Raw genomic sequence first — 17,117 nt, 5'->3', positions numbered from 1 at the left:
CGGAAATGACATATAGCATCTCCGAGACGACCTCACATGTTAATTTACAATTCTGTCCAGATCTGAATTAACACCTTTTATTAGTTGTTAAACAGCAAAACAAATAGGTTCACGTGATTCTACGCGTCAAGGCAAGCAATCTACACATAAAGAACATCTCCAACGGAGCTACGGTTCAAAAGATACAAGCACCGCAAGATATGATGGCATGAATGCAATATGTGTGCAACGACGGCTACGAGCACTTCAAAACAAACAACCCGCAAGAGAAAATGAAACTACACAAGATTATAAGCAAGTTTCATGTAGGACACGATCAGATCGGAGCTACGGTTCAACAACTACGAGCAAAACAAGAAATTACTACAATCTGTCAAAATCAGCCACATAGCATTTTCTACGCCCCACAACTACGCCTACACAACTCCGATTTGCTCAAGCAAGGCATGGCACGGAAGAGGGCAAGAAGCACTACTACAAACAACTAACAACAACTATCATGGAGGCAAGGAGCACTAGGAAAAGAAGACACAAAATGGCATCTCACACACTATTTCAGACTTAGTGAAAATTACACCTCATGAAAGTGCAGTTTTCGATCTGAAGCAATATTGACAGCAGAACAATCCTAAGCTACATGACTCCAAATGGCATGAAACTCTACAACATGCTAGAGAAACAGAAGGGGTACAACTAACTCCATTGGACCAACCTCAAAAGAGCTACAGATCACAATATGCAAGCAAGACAAGACAGCAACAAAATAATAACAGATTCCAGACTTAGAAATATTTCAGCTCCTCTAAAACAGCACTATTTCTAGCAACTTGAGATCAAGCAAAACACACCTAAACATGCATTTCTATTGCAAGCAAAAATACCATGGGCTAAACAAAGCATCCAAGATCAACTCTCTAGTTGACAACTCCGTCAAACGATGCACGGAATAAATCCTACGAATTAATCAAAAGGGCAACATAGCAAAATATCTCGCGAACTAACTTACTCGAAACCTAAAACTAATTGATATCAAGTACCATGGGATTTTTCTACCCCGGAAACATATAAAATACGTGGGGTTGCAACACAAAATAAAGCCACACATTAATGCGGGAAAAAAACCGATATACCGGAAAATAAACTACCGGCAAACCCTACATGCAAAAATACCTACGACCGCTCTAAAAAACATGGAATTATGGTTCCTAAAATACGGGCATTTAATCTAAGGCATACGGGCAACCCGGTCTTGCACGAAAAATAAATACGGGTCGAAACCTATTAAAACAGCACGTTGTTCTAGGCATCCGACACGCCAAACGATGTCAAACGATTATGCATGTGGTGGAATCGTGTTCTATTCGCGAAGCTACCCCAAAACCATCTAAAATACTCCTCGTTCCGACTTACGGATAAAAAGATACGGGGGTTTAACTAAACGTCTAATTTCTGGAATTAACTAATTCCGAAAAAAACAACCCTAATATCTAATGGGCCGGTCAGGCGGGCGCAAGATAGTAAATCTTGCCACTGGAACAACATAGGGGGGCAGGGGATCTTACCTTCACGGGCTGGGCCGGATCTGAGGAGCGGAGGGAAGGCGGCCTCGGGAGGCAGCGCTGGGCCGCTGCGGCGCGGATACTGGGTCGACGCGGGGCCCACGGGGCGCGCTGTGGTGGAGAGGCGAGCTGGGCCGGCGGCTCGGCCTGGCCCCTCGATCGGCAGCTGGCGCTAGCCTCGGCGTTGCCTCGCGGAACGACGCGAGCCTTGGAACCCTGGTCAACGCAGAGGGGCGCTGGGATCGAGCCAGCGCTGATCTGGTCGCGGCTGCGTGCTGACGCTCGTGCAGGGAGAGGCGGGCGTCGCGGGAAGGAGCCCTCTGACAGCGACTCCAGCTGGGACCAGGCGACGGCGGGGAAAGGGCGACCGGTGAGGAGGCCGCCCGGATTTGGTGGATCCGGGCACGGGAGCCCCACTCCCGGCGGCGGCTGCGAGCAACTCCGGTAGTGGGAGCTCCGGCGACCGGCAGGGCAAGGGGTGGCGCTGGCCGGCTCCTGCACAGCGATGGGAGGCAGGGAGGAGGCCTTGGGCAGGAGCTCGAGAGGTAGTAGGTTGAACGGGCGGCGGCCGGATGGGCTCGGCCGGGCCCGATCTGGGCCTGGCGGGCCGGCGGCGCTGGAGGTGGGAGGAGGGTGCTGGTGCGAGGCGGCTAGGGTTTCGGGGGTAGGCGCGCGGATCCCGAGGCAGAGGGGGTTGGCTGTCTAAAAATGCACACGGGACTATATATAGACAAATGGGGGCTAGGTTTAGCGAAATTCCGCCCCGATTTCAACCGCGCGGTCGGATTCGACTAATTCTGAATGCAGGACGGACTAAATGGCCGTGTATGGTGGTTTACCGGAGACGAGAGGGAGAACGGGCGGCGCGGCGACACAATTTTAAAACACCGACAGACGTCCGACGGTAAACCGAATACGGTGCCGCTACGGGCGACCGTTCGGGTACCTGACGGTCTCTGATCGCGACGAAATTCGACAGGCGGTCTAGCGATAACTAATTACGACCGCACGTCAAATCTCAACCCGATCAGAGGAAGTTTTACGCACACTTTTAAAACAGGGTTTCGACGGTGCCGCGGGCGCGTGCGTGTGCGGTTGGACTCAGAACGGACGACGACGAGAACCGGCAACTACTAACGAATGCAAGTTTTGAAAACTGGCGGCAACGGAGATGCCGATGCAATGCAGATGATGCGCAGAATGCGATGATGACACGACAAATAAAATAAGCCACACGACGAAAACGGAAAGAGAGGGGAATCTTCTGGAACGTCGGCATCGGGCTGTCACATAATCCCTCGGCTTGGGATGAACTCAAACCATCATGAGGCATCATTAATTTCATCTTCTCCTTAGAGTTCAAAGCTCCCTCGGGTAACCTGTGCATGAATAATTTTTGCTTCAGATGCATCTTGCTCGTGAGATCTTTTGTCATGCAAATCCCTTTCAACTTAAGCATAGAGCGACGGCAGTTTTCTCGTTCAAAACTTCATGCAAAATATTATTATGCAAATGGATTTGAATTTGTAATAAAGTCTTACGATCCCTTCTTTTCTCCTCAGCAGTCCAATCCTCAATTCTATTCTTCCCAAAACTATCCAGTGCATCATCGTAGTCGATGGGCGCCAACAACGCCCGCATCTTGACTTGTTATAGAATAAACCTTGTGTCACGATCCAGCAACGAAAGATCGTACTTCATGAAAGCCATTAGTAGATAAATCTGTGTACACAAAGTAGTACAAGCAGCAGAAAAATTCTTGAGAGAATTAATATGCGGATGAAACAAACAGAGTAAATAACACCTGGTAGTATGTCTCGGATAGATGTAGCAGCCCAAGATGGAAGATCAAGGATCGAACTAAGAGCAAGGAACGAACTAGTACAATACTACTCCCTCCGTTCCTAAATACAAGTCTTTTTAGGTGTTCTATTATAAAACTACATGCAGATGTATATAGACATACTTTAAAATGTACATTCATTCATTTCGTTCCGTATGTAGTCTCCTAATGAAATCCTAAAAAAACTTATATTTAAGAACGGATGGAGTAGTACTTTGTAGTAGTTCGTTCAGGTGCTCATGGATGGATGGATCGATGTGAAAAAAATTGCAAAGCAGCACCACAGCGGATTGGTTTCCACGCCGGCTTGCTTGATGGATTTTTTTTCTTTGCCACTCGGACGTAAGGGGGTGTTTGTTTCCATGGACTTTTTGGTGTAGGGACTAAAAAAAATCCAAAAAATCTCATGTGAAACAAATAGGAGGGACTTTTAGGGACTAAAAGGGGGGTATTTGGGACTATTTGGAGAAGTCCCTACGGGAGGGTTTTTTTGGAACTTTTTTGACACTTTTTTCAACAATGTCATTACTTTTAGCGTGTCATTTAATAACTACTACTACATTACTAAGGATAACATGGTGTTTTTGCATGTCATTTAATGACCTCTAGTTCTTATTTAGTCACTGAAAACAAACGGGTAGAAACTAGGGACTTTTAAGTTGAAACTAAAAAATCCCGGAACTTGTGAAACAAACAGACCTAAAGTTGTAGACAGCAATCGACTTGATCTCCTGTGGACGTGAGGTGGCAACAGCGATTTCGATCTTCACGTGTTAGGAAGTGGCGGCGTGACAGCTGAGCAGCAGAACAACGGCGGCTTCACGTGAACGGCTGCTAGGTCGCTCCTCCTTGCGTTGGATCAGAGTAACACGGCGGATCGGACAAGACTCTGCAGCGACAACGCAGCAACCGGGCAGCGATTTAACAGCGGCGGCCTGCATCGACTCTCCGTCGAACTCGGCTCGGCTTCTGGATCGATATGGCTTCGGATGGCCAGGTCGCGTCGGTTGCGGCAGGACGCCAAATCCTAATCCTCTCGTCTTAAATCTCGTATACTAAATCATAGCTATGTATACCACTTGTTAGATAAAACGAGATACGAGAGACATGCATTTTTACGTGGAAACCCTTGCGGAAGAAAACCACGGACGTATAAAGACGCAATCAATATGGAGGTGGAGTATTACAAGCACGAGACGACATACCGTTTTTAGGTGCGACTACATGAAGTATATATGAGGGACAATACATGAGAGTCTTTGAAGGACAAGTAAACGAGTTGTCCTCATACGCGTCGGTACCAACGCAAAGGTCCACACCGTTTGTACTACGTCTAATCCAATACGGTAAAATTTGAATCACAATTTAACATCGTCAACGGGTTCTGCCCAAAGGACAAGTCGTTGTGCACGGTGCAGAAGGTCCTTGCGAGTTTCAGAAGTTCGACGGACCGACCTACCTCGGAGCGAGCTAGTGGCTTTGATGAAGATGCCGACGGGTTCCGACCGCGCGTACGCCGGGTCCTGAATAGAGATTTGTTGCTCTGGATCCTTATGGCTTCAGCACGCTTGGCTGGCCTCGTGATCATCCGGTGACTGCAGCAGCAATGAGGCTCCTTGAAGAAAACAACCCAAACGCCGACAAGAACAGCCCCGAGGGTCTGGTGGGCGTCGACCAGCGGTTCGTGAAGTTGAATGGTGCGGTTGGAAAGGAGCAGTTGTCCTGCCTCATTGATGTCCTACGGGATGCATCGGAGGGTCGGCACAGGGAATGTTGTCTTGTGCAGTCACCTCCCATCACTACTGGAATCTGTTGGTTTGCCGACAGCCAGAGCTGACGGCAAAGGACAGTTTAACTGATGGCAAAGGCTTTGCCGTCAGTGAGCTGTCGGCAAAGGTGTCGGCCAAGATTTTATCGGCAATCACCTTCTTTGCCGACAGCCGGAGCTCCACCGACGGCAAAGACTTTGCCATCAGCCTTGTGGCACGGGCTGACGGCAAAGAGAAGTGGCGGCAACGGCACAGGCCGAGCTCCGTTAGAAGGTTAACGGTAGGCTTTGCCCACAGCCGTAGCAAAGCTGACGGCAAAGCCTCCCCTCTTTGCCCACAGCCGCAGCAGAGCTGACGGCAAAGCCCAAACACCTGGGTCCCCTTGGCCGCCTCTTTGCCGACAGCTAGAGCCCAGCTGACGGCAAAGCCTACCCCTGAGTCCCCTTGGCCGCCTCTTTGCCGACAGCTTTGTCCCAGCTGACGGCAAAGCCTACCCCTGAGTCCCCTTGGCCGCCTCTTTGCCGACAGCTTTGTCCCAGCTGACGGCAAAGCCGAAAAATTGTGATGCCCAGAGTTGCCAGAATGCACAGGCTGCCGCCACGTGTCCTCTTTGCCGACAGCCCACCGATGGCAAAGGTGTTGCCGTCAGTGAGCTGTCGGCAAAGACCCTCTTTGCTTTTTTTCCATATTTGTTTTCTGTTAATTCCCTGCATTTGCAAAACATAGATACAAACAGCAACATATATATATTGAATCTGCCCCTAAACAGCACCACAAGTGCATCACAAAGTACGGACAGCACAACACAAGTGCAAACAACACGAATATATGTCATTAAAGTGCAAACAAGATCACAAAGTATTACAAAGCATCACAAGTGCATCCACAAATACAATTGCATTACAAAGTTCATCTAGGACTACACAAGTGCATTAAAAAGTCTCGAGCATCCATCCATATGCCATGCTGCTTTATCAAAATTTGCATAATGAGAAAGAATTTAGAAGAAGAATACAATAAGAAAGAAGTTACCTAAATTAAGCTAAGCAATTAGAAGAAGAAGGGGAAGAAGAAGAAGAAGAACAAGAAGAAGAAGTGGAAGAAGTGGAAGAAGAAGAAGAAGAAGAAGATAGAGAAAAAGAAAGAAGAGAAGTTATCTTTTTCTCCTCTTTCTTCTTCTCTTATTTCTTCATCTCTTGTTTGTTCTTCTCTTCTGGTTTCTTTTAAAACTTTCTAAACTAATTATGTCATTTTTGAGCTCTAATATCAACTAGAATTTACTAAGCTAACTAAACCATGGCTAATATCAACTAGAATTTACTAAGCTAATTAAAGCCTGGCATAATCTAAGTTGATCTAAACAATAAGAAGAATAAGAAGGAGAGGAATAACTTACCAAATGCCAGGAAACGAAGGAGAAGCTGCATCTCCGTTGGTCGCTGGATTGCTAGGGCTCTCACCAGGAGAAGCAAAGGGATCGTGGGATTCAACTCTTGAATGATGCTGCAACAAGGCAAGAGTTAAAATATGTGGTTAGCACGGCAACAGACAATGGTATAAGACCGTGCAAGGTCGGTCATTGAAAGGGAACTCACCGTTCCCACCGGAGAAGGCATCGGCGGAGGGGGCGGCAAACCTTGCTTCTCACACATAGCCTGCAAATTAGTTTTCGAGGAGTCAAAGAAATAGCCTTGTTGCGTCTCACACATGGCCTTGCTTCTCACACAACTGACTTACCGCAACGAAGTCGTGCATGGCCTTCGCATGGGCATTATTGCGTGCCCTCTCATCGTCAAGCAACCTCTGCGTATTCCGGTCCCTCTCCTCCAACAAGAGCCTGGTGGCCTCCCTCTCCTTCATAAGTGCGGCCTACAACCACTCCTCAAAAGGAATTTTCATCATCCATCCAGGGACAAAAGAACGAAAGAACTAATGAAGAAAACTAACCTCGATGGCAAGATCAACTGGCCTCGCGCGTTGCCGTATTGCAGGAGCCGAGCTCGTTTGCCTCGACTTGATCTGAGATAGAGTCTCAGTGATAGGGACGAAGCCATCACACATGGCCAGCGTGCCATGACTATTACCGCCACCAGAGATCATTAACGCCTCTGGATCGATAGGATTCTGGCTCGGGTCAAAGTCAGGCCCGCGCAGCTGTTTGACCACCTCAGAATAAGACGTCATCTTGCTGTAGGCGGACAGGCTTGTGTACGCCGACGGCCCGTCCCCCTCAGAATATGCCTTCGCCGTCTTGTACGAGCCCTTATGGGCCATGCTAAACGCGGCGTATCCCTCAGGCTCGGGCTGGTTATTGTGTTTGGCCTACACGAAAAGACAGAATTAGTACAACAAAAATCATGAACGAACGGATTATTGATGAAACAAAACAAGGCACACATACCCATTTTTTGGCGTATTGCTTGATGTTGGCATTGCCTTGGTGGTGTGGCACACCAACCAGTTGGGCACGACGGTCCTTGGCCATAGTGTGGGTGCTCAACCAAGCCTCTGTGCACCACCTGTCCGCTATCATCTCCCAACAATCCATCTTATCGGCCAACCATCTCGGGGGCACCTATGAATGTAAGTTAATGAAGAATGAAACTAAGTATTATAACTAAATAGACCTAACTAGACCTAAGAATTGATCTTTGGAATGTACATACCTCCATGTACTCGGTCTTATCAAGGAAAATCTTTCGACATTCAGTCTTTGTCTTCGGCTCCCCTTGCTTGGCGTACCAATCTCGAACAGCCTGAACACGCATTTCGTGCCTCGTGTTATTCAATAAACTATTGCACTCTTTCACGAGGTTCTTCTTGGCCGCCTCCTCCGTCCCCTCCTCGACCCTAAAGTTCTCTTTCAAGTCAAACCTATTTCAGAGGTTCTTCTTGGTACCAAACATACATTTGAAAGTTCTCTTTCTTAGCTGCGTCGTATGTGTTGACCCCATTCACCCAAGCTTCTTTCAAGTCATCCATCAGCGGTTGCATGTACACACTCATATTCTTCCCCGGGTATTTTGGCCCTGGAACTATCAACGTCAGAAATATGTGCTTTCTTTGCATAATGGATGATGGTGGAAGATTGAGGGGAACGACAAATACAGGCCAGCAACTATATTGGGTAGCCGTCATACCAAAAGGATTGAACCCATCGAGGCTGATGGCGATTCGACAATTCCTTGGTTCTTTAGCTTTTTCCTTATGTATACTATCGAATGCCTTCCATGTGTCACCATCTGAAGGGTGTACCAACATCGGAACTCCGTGTTCATCTAATTCTTTCCTAATTCCATGTTTGTGCCATGTCATCTGTTTTGTTGTTTCTTCGAGCATGTAAAGTCGTTGAAGTCTTGGTAGGATCAGCAGATACCGTAGGACACTCACGGGGATTTTGCTCTGCTTCTTCTCACCTTCACCGTTTTCTACCTCAACATATCTGGAAGACTTGCAAAATGGACAATATGTTTCCTCCGCATACTCTTTCCTAAATAAGGCACATCCCTTCTCACAAGCATGTATCTGCTCATACGGCATCTTGAGTGCACTAAGGATTTTGTTTGACTCATATAGGTTTGAAGGCATAATATGACCTTCTGGTAGAAAGCGCCCAAATAGGGTCATCACTGAGTCAAACAGATCTCTTCCAATGTTGAACTGGGCTTTCAGAGCCATTACTTGTGCGATGGCATCTAGCTGAGAAATCTTAGTGTGCTCGTGAAGAGGACGTTTTGAAGACTCCAACATGGCATAGAAGGCTTTCGCGGATTCCTCCATCTCTTCGTCCTTGTTCCGAGCATCATCAAAGTCATTCACCATGTCTTCAATCCCTGTACCATGATCATCGGTGCGCCGACGCAACACCTCGTCTCTGTTACGTTGGGCCGACTCACCATGAAATGTCCACAAGGTATAGCCGGGAGTAAAACCACGCATCTGCAGGTGTTTACCCATTACATCCTTTGTCTGTCGCGAATAATTCTTGCACTTAGTGCAGGGGCACCATGTTTTTGGTTGGCCTTTAGAAAACGTCGTTTCCACGAATTCATAGGTTTTGCTCAACCATTCATCGGTCATATCTCTCTGACTATGGTGACCGGTGTACATCCATTCACGATCAGTCATTCTGGCAAGCTAGCTACATAGTATCCACATATAAAACAATATAAAATATCAATTCATCAAGTATGTTAAATTAATTATGGCCATTTTTTAATCATGGTTAATACATTGGGATGCACGGCATGCACACCTACCAGCTACTAGGTAAAGATGGGTCCTAATCCCACCCGAGTATGTGTAGATTGGGTCATTTCCCACTGCTCTGCTCCCGACCCAACGCAAAATTTCGGCAGCACCTCCCCGCTGTTCTCCTGATACACGTCTCGGCAACTAACCGAGAGGATGTGTACCCGGAGAACAACAAGGAGGAGCTGTCGAAACTCTGCATGGGATCCGAAGCAAAGCGTGGGAAACAACCCAATCTACACATACCCGGGCTGTCCATGGATAACGTTGGACAATTCAAAAGAATCACCGTTATAAATATGCAAATGCATGCATATTTATGACAGGAACCCTTTCGAATGGGAGACGCATATTGGTTACGCAACACCTTTGCATTTTAATACTAAAAATACCTAGCTAGATAGTGTCATCAGCACGAAGGCCGGAACAGAGCAAAATAAAGGGGGTGGAGGAGGAGTTAACAAATGTGCTCACTTTCGAATGCAGGGGAGGTCGTCGAAAACCAATCCCTCGCGGAGAAGCTACTGCACATTTAAATGCACTCAATGAACACAAGAAATTCCTACATTAATTAGAAATTAGGAGCCGTTAATCTGGTGGGACCAAGTTATTACGGTGTAGATTACTCTATATAATATGAAGTTTGCAATATATATTATGTTATTTTTATACTATGGAAATACCAGATATTTCCAATTCAATCTCTCACATATCCGTTTTTGTCAGTTACGCATCCCTCACGTATCTCTATCTCAAAAAATAATATCTCTAACGTATCTCTCTCTCTCTTAACATATAGTCCAAGTTTTGATCTATCCTAGGCCGGCTGTCACCTTGGGATCCTTTGTACTTGAGCAAAGGCGGTGCAGGCATACCTGAAATCCTTTGTACTTGATAGTGTCTTTCAAACGGCCCACTATGTACAAGTACCCATCTGAATCAATTATTTTGTAGTACTAGTATAATTAGATATTTGCATCAGACTCAAGTAAAGGCCAGTGCATATGTCAGCCATCAAACTCAAGTAAAGGTCAGCCATCAAACTCAGAAAATGCAGACAATGCATATGTCAAAGTGTTCATAGGGTCTTCAATAACCACCTCACCAGCGATTTAAGTAAAGGCCAGTCAATGTCTTTTTAAGGAAAACTCAAGTGACTTGAAATGATATTTTTAACTAGAAATCGATTTGCATCAGACTACAAATGCCCAAAATTCAAGGTGTGTTTTTCGTTTGGAGTGGCTGAGTTGGGCTCATGAAATGTTACCTCGAGCTGCTGGCGGGCCACGGGAGGAGGGGGCTGCGGCGGCGGGGCGAGCTCGAGGCGGCGGCGGGGCGAGCTCGAGGCGGCGGGGCGACGAGCGCGGCCGGGCGAGGCGAGGCGACGGGCGCGGCGACGGGCGCGGCCGGGCGAGGCGAGGCGACGAGCGCGGCGACGGGCGCGGCGGGGCGAGCTCGAGGCGGCGGCGGCGGGGCGAGCTCGAGGCTGCGACGGCGGGGCGAGAGAGACGCGGTGAGACAGAGACGCGCGCGGTGACAGAGAGGTCACGGGGGGATAAGGCAGGTTATGGGGTTAGCCTCTTTGCCCTCAGCCAGCTGTCGGCAAAGACAGCCGTTAGTCTTTGCCCTCAGCTGGCTGTCGGCAAAGAAGGCCCCCGATTTTTTTTTCTGGCCGAGGCGGCGACTGGGGTTAGCCCCTATGCCGTCAGCCTTCCTATGCCAACCGCTTTTTTGTCCTTTGCCGTCAGCTGGCTACCGGCTTAGATAAAGCGGACGGCATAGATTTTATTTCCCGTCAGCCACTCCTATGCCGTCAGCTTGTATTTTGGCTGAGGGCAAAGTCTCTTTGCCGTCAGCCCCGTAAAATTGCTGACGGCAAAGCTTAAAGCTGTCGGCAAACTAGCAGATTCCAATAGTGCATTGCATCCTATGATGAGGTGATGGTTGTTGTTCGACAGTACAGCTGTGTTAAGGCCTGCTTCGCCGGGCACGACCACAAGGGTGGCTACTCAGTGGACTCTCACGGCGTCCACCATCGCACCCTTGAGGCGGCGCTAGAGTGTCCTCCTCGCACCAGTGCATTCGGGCACATTGAAGCATATCCTAACAAGCTATTGCTTGTAGGCTCTGATGGAATGGGTGACACTGAAATGTGATTTAAGTCCTCACAGTGAGTTGTGCAGCAAAATAAAATCCATATGACTTCATTATTTTGACTTGTGAGGTTACTGAGAGAAAATTCATGGTATGACTTGTCGTTTGGCAATACCATTTAATGTAAATAACATTGATACTGGTGGGTATAGAAAAATGGAACTGTTGTAAATGCTTATTTTCCCATGTGAATTGTTGTAATGCTTACTTCCCCATGTGAACTTCTCTTCTTAAAGGGTATATCAATGCCACTAAATCTTTCTTCATTAGAAAACCTCATTATTTCGATTTCGATTTATTTCTTATTTCATTTTCTTTCTTAAAGGATAATACCAAATGCACTAATTCGTTCTTTCTTATAGAACTTCACTATTTTGGTTTTGTTTAATTTATTGCATTTTCTTTCTTCTTTAATGATAATAAAATGCCACTAATTAGTGCCCTCTTAAGAAACTTTCTTTTGTGAAAACTCCACTATTGCATGCTTATTTTTGCATAGTATAAAAAAGCATGATTTTTGTGTAAATTGAGTCCACTTTCGTTCATTGTTTACTTTCTTATTTTTCATTTCTTCCTGTAATACCAATGCAACTAATTCAATTTTTTATTAAGAAACTTCATTATTTCCTGATTTGGTTTTGGTCTTTTATTTCATTTTAATATTTCTTTAAGCATTAATACCAACGCCATTAATTCATTCATTCTTATGACATTTTTGGTGATGCACTATTATATGCTTATTTTTGCATATATAAAAACGCTAAATTTTTCTATAAATTGTGCCTTAGTTTTCTCACTATTTTTATTTTCTGTATTCTTAAAGGGTAATATCAATGCCATTAATTCAGTTTTCTTGGGGAACTTCATTATTTTTATTTTTTATTTTCTTAAAAAACTTTATTATTTTTATTTTCAATAGTACAGATGCCATGGATCAAATAATGATGCCACTAATTCATAATGAGCCTAAGTTGTCATGTCTCTGTTATTAACTCATTCAAGTGTAATTTCACTCTAGTACTCTATACGATCAACATCTTTTGACATTTAGTGTTGAGTATGTGCATAGAGTCACTGAGTTTGAATTGGTGACACGAATTCAGAATGAAAGGAATGCGGGTTATTTAAGCTTAAAATAATTAAAAAATGGTAGACCCGGTGTCGATAATTTGATTACGTTCGTACCAATTTGATAGCTTTGCTTCATTGTTATCCGCTATATTCAAAAGGGTCGAAATGAGGGTCATCTCATTGAGTTATTATACAAGAGTCATAATCATGATGCTTTTATTTATGGTTTAGTTACTGCACCGTGCTTCGCATAACTCGATTATGTGACTACGAACAATAATATGTCATCAAATAAATAGAAAAACAATACAAGTTCACTTTACTTCGATAGTTCACGAGTCATGTATGATAAAATGATGAACAAATCATCACCTATTTATACTAAATATTTCTATCTTTTATAAATCATTTTTTGCTATTAACTTTATTTATTGATGATAAATGCATTAACTTACAATTATATTATAACAATAAATCGCAACCAACATTGAAATTCAAAGTGTGTTGTTATACAATCCAAATGTCCATGTTGTCAAATATGAAGTGTGTAAATATAGTGTTTATTAGCCCAGGGGCCGAGGGGTGGGGGTATGTTATTTTCTGAAAAAGTAGTTAGATGTATCTTAGTAAATCAGAATTCCATCTAAATATGAGCAAATAATACAGCATAATAATGCATGACACTTAGAGGTCTTATAGTGTGTTTATACATGTTTGCTCCAGTTTAAGAATCTTGATATATGCACAAATGCAAGAAATACCCTAATAGAGGTTCTAGAGTAGAGTAGGATTTCTAGATTAGTTGTAACCAATAGAAAATTCTAGAGTATATGTGTCAATGAGCTGGTGGCCGGGTTCTCCCTGATTTTCATCATTTCTCTTAGAAGTTGGTACCGCTCTTTGCTGAATCATTTTTGCTGACAAATCTCTCATCAATCTTGTCCTTGAAGGTTTATAACTGGTGACTTGTGCATATGTATTTCGTAATGATCACATTAGTTTTCCAGGGTCTCATTCTTGGTCCATGCATGTGCATGTATATTGCTAGAATGCTTACAATATCATTATCATTCTAGATATGGTTATATCTTAGAATTCGATCCAATGAGGTGCACATGTGATACACGCAACAAAATTTCACGGACTTTACCCCTAGATGCCTCCCCTTTGGCTTCTTGATTGAAATCACCACAAGAGAAGTTCAACCCACGATATGGCACATGAAATGTACTCGAGTGTCGAAGACACTTCTATATTATGGGACGAAGGGAGTACATACATGCGCGCATCAAATGAGAACTTATTTTTTAGAACACAGTATAGATGCATGCGCCCCATATATATGCACATATACTCCGAGAAACTAAGCCGATATATCATGTTGAGATTGACGAGGTCACCACATGCGACTCGTAGTTGACGAGAACGTTTCCTCCACCCAGTTGTGAATCTAACACGGAATTGAAGGGTAGGCTCAAAACGTCAAGTTTCTAAATCTAATTAGCAAATGCATAGCAATTTACATGATAAACATCTTAGTATAACTGCCAAGTACTCCCTTCGTGTCAAATTTTTTGTCTTAGATTTGTTTAGATATGAATGTATCTAGTCGCGTTTTAGCATTTTGATACATCCACTTTTAGACAAACCTAAGACAAGAATTTTGAGACGGGGGAGTAGTATATTTAGCTAAAATGAGATTTTTGGAGGATAGACTTAAGCCTATTGAAGCCTCCATGATGAAATCGCCACTGCCTCCACCCGACCCTCCGTTCGGTTTCCTATGCATCGGATAATCTGATGTACTCCCATCGCTCCTAAATATAAGACCTTTTAAAGATTCTGATATAGACTACATATGAGGCAAAATGAGTGAATCTACACTCTAAACTATGTCTATATACATTCATACGTAGTCTATAGTGAAATCTCTAAAATGTCTTATAAGAACAAAGGGAGTAGTTCATTCGTTTATAAGCACTGAGGAAAACGGCTAAGAGCATCTTTAGCACATCCCGTATAAGGCCGACCCGCAAAAGTGGTTTACAGTTTGCAAAAAACGTTTTTTACGGACTGGCGCGGGTGCGGACGGAGGCTGACCCTTCCAAACGGACCCGTATAAAATGATATTCGTAGAATATGATATTATACGGGTCGTCAATGAGGGATCTGGTCGGGCGCCACCGCGTCGACCCGCAAACCGAAAAACCTCCCAATAAAACATAGTTGGAATTTGACAGCGATTCCGGGAAATGAGTACGAATTTAAACAATAAAACATATGTTCGCACGTGAAATGAGAGCATAGTTTAAAAGACAAACGCAAAAGGACTTCATGCATCCTAGTCGCTCTTCACTCTGCACCATCGGGGTCATCGCTGCCCCCGAATCCATCGCCTGCACTTGTTCCTACTCCCGTACTGAAATCATCGGTTCCGATTCCAGAGAAGAAACCATTGCCGCCATTGTAACACACAAGCATTCTCCTCTTCAAGATTTCCCTCCTTGTCATATCATGACATTCCTTGCTGATGTCGTCCATGTCATTGCGGTTCAAAGTCATGATCCTATTCTCTTCGGCAAGAAGGTTGGCCATGGTTTTGTTCTCAGCGGCACGTGCTTTTCTCTCTTCAACTTCCTTGAGCAATTTCCACCTCTCTTGCTTCTCTCGTGCCTTCTTATCGGCTAACTCTATATTTTCCTCCAAAGACTTTACTAGCAATACCTCATTTGATTGCAACAAGGAATCTATCTTGTCCCGCAAGGTCAATGCTTCGTGTTCCCTTTTGATCTTCTCCTTTGTCTTTTTGTCACCATGGGGCTTGTGCAAGTTTCTTGGGCCATCATCATCTTTATCTTCATCCATGTCCGTAAATGAACCTCTCTTCGGTGGGGATTCTCTGTCAATCAACGCCCACTTGTCGCAGTTTTTGAGCAATTATTGATACGTCTCCAACGTATCTATAATTTTTGATGGTTCCATGCTATTATCTTGTCAAACTTTGGATGTTCTGTATGCCTTTTATATCTTCTCTGGGACTAACTTATTAACTCAGTGCCAAGTGTCAGTTCTTGCACTAGATAGCGGTCGATGTGTGGAGTAATAGTAGTAGATGCCGAAAGTATCGGTCTACTTGTCTCGGACGTGATGCCTATATGTATGATCATTGCCTTAGATATCGTCATGACTTTTTGCGATTCTATCAGTTGCTCGAGAGTAATTTGTTCACCCACCGTATTATTTGCTATTTTGAGAGAAGCCTCTAGTGAACACTATGGCCCCCAGGTCTACTTCACATCATATTTTCAGCCTTACAATTTAACTTCGTTGCACTTTCCGCCTTTAGATCTCACTTTGCAATCAATCTTGAAGGGATTGACAACTCCTTTATACCGTTGGGTGCAAGCTCTTTTGTGTTTGCGCGGGTACTATGGACTTGACGCGATTCTCCTACTGGAATGATACCTTGGTTCTCAAACTGATGGAAATACTTACTGCTCCTGTGTTGCATCGCCCTTTCCTCTTCAAGGGAAAAACCAACGCAAGCTCAAGAGACGACAGAAGGATTTCTGTCGCCGTAGCAGAATCATTTCTGGCGCCGTTGTCGGGGAGGATCAAGTCAAGAATAGTCTTCTGTCAACGTGGAAATTTCTGGCGCCGTTGCTGGGGAGGATCAAGTCAAGAACTCATCCAAGTAAGTGTCGCAAACTCATCTCTTGCATTTACTTTTTTGCCTCTCGTTTTCCTCTCCCCCACTTCTGAAAAACAAAAATTTACAAAAATATTTGCCTTTTTTTCGTTTGCCTTTTTCGTTCGCCCTTTTCTCTCGCTTGCTTTATGTTCGCTTGTGTGCTTGTTTGCTTGCTGAAGTCACCATGACTGAAAACACCAAACTTTGTGACTTCTCAAATACTAATAATAATGATTTTATTAGTACTACGATTGCTCCCGCCACTAGTGCGGAATCATACGAAATCAATGCTGCTTTGCTGAATCTTGTTATGAAAGAGCAATTCTCCGGCCTTCCTAGTGAAGATGTCGCATCCCATCTTAATACCTTCATTGAGCTTTGCGATATGCAAAATAAGAAAGATGTGGATAATGATGTGATTAAATTGAAGCTTTTTCCTTTCTCGTTGCAAGATCGAGCAAAAACTTGGTTTTCGTCTTTGCCCAAAAATAGTATTGATTCTTGGAACAAGTGCAAAGATGCTTATATATCCAAGTATTTTCCGCCGGCTAAGATTATCTCTCTCCGTAATGATATCATGAATTTTAAGAAACTTGATCATGAACATGTTGCACAATCTTGGGAGAGAATAAAATTGATGATTAGAAATTGTCCCGCTCATGGCTTGAGTCTTTGGATGATTACACAAATCTTCTACGCTGGCTTGAATTTCGCTTCTAGAAATATCTTGGACTCCGCCTCAGGTGGAACGTACATGAAAATCACGTTAGGAGAAGATA

General features: G+C 44.4%; 1 pseudogene; it reads left to right on the top strand.

Annotated features, from left to right (window-relative positions):
* The window catches only part of LOC123398145, a 36,661-nt pseudogene extending 24,753 nt beyond the window's left edge, over positions 1-11,908 (top strand).
* The last annotated feature ends 5,209 nt before the right edge of the window (positions 11,909-17,117 follow it).

Source organism: Hordeum vulgare, chromosome 5H (genome assembly GCF_904849725.1).
Source record: "Hordeum vulgare subsp. vulgare chromosome 5H, MorexV3_pseudomolecules_assembly, whole genome shotgun sequence".
Lineage (NCBI taxonomy): Eukaryota > Viridiplantae > Streptophyta > Magnoliopsida > Poales > Poaceae > Hordeum > Hordeum vulgare.
The sequence above is the reverse complement of the archived record's forward strand: the minus strand, read 5'-3'. Positions and strand labels throughout refer to the sequence as shown.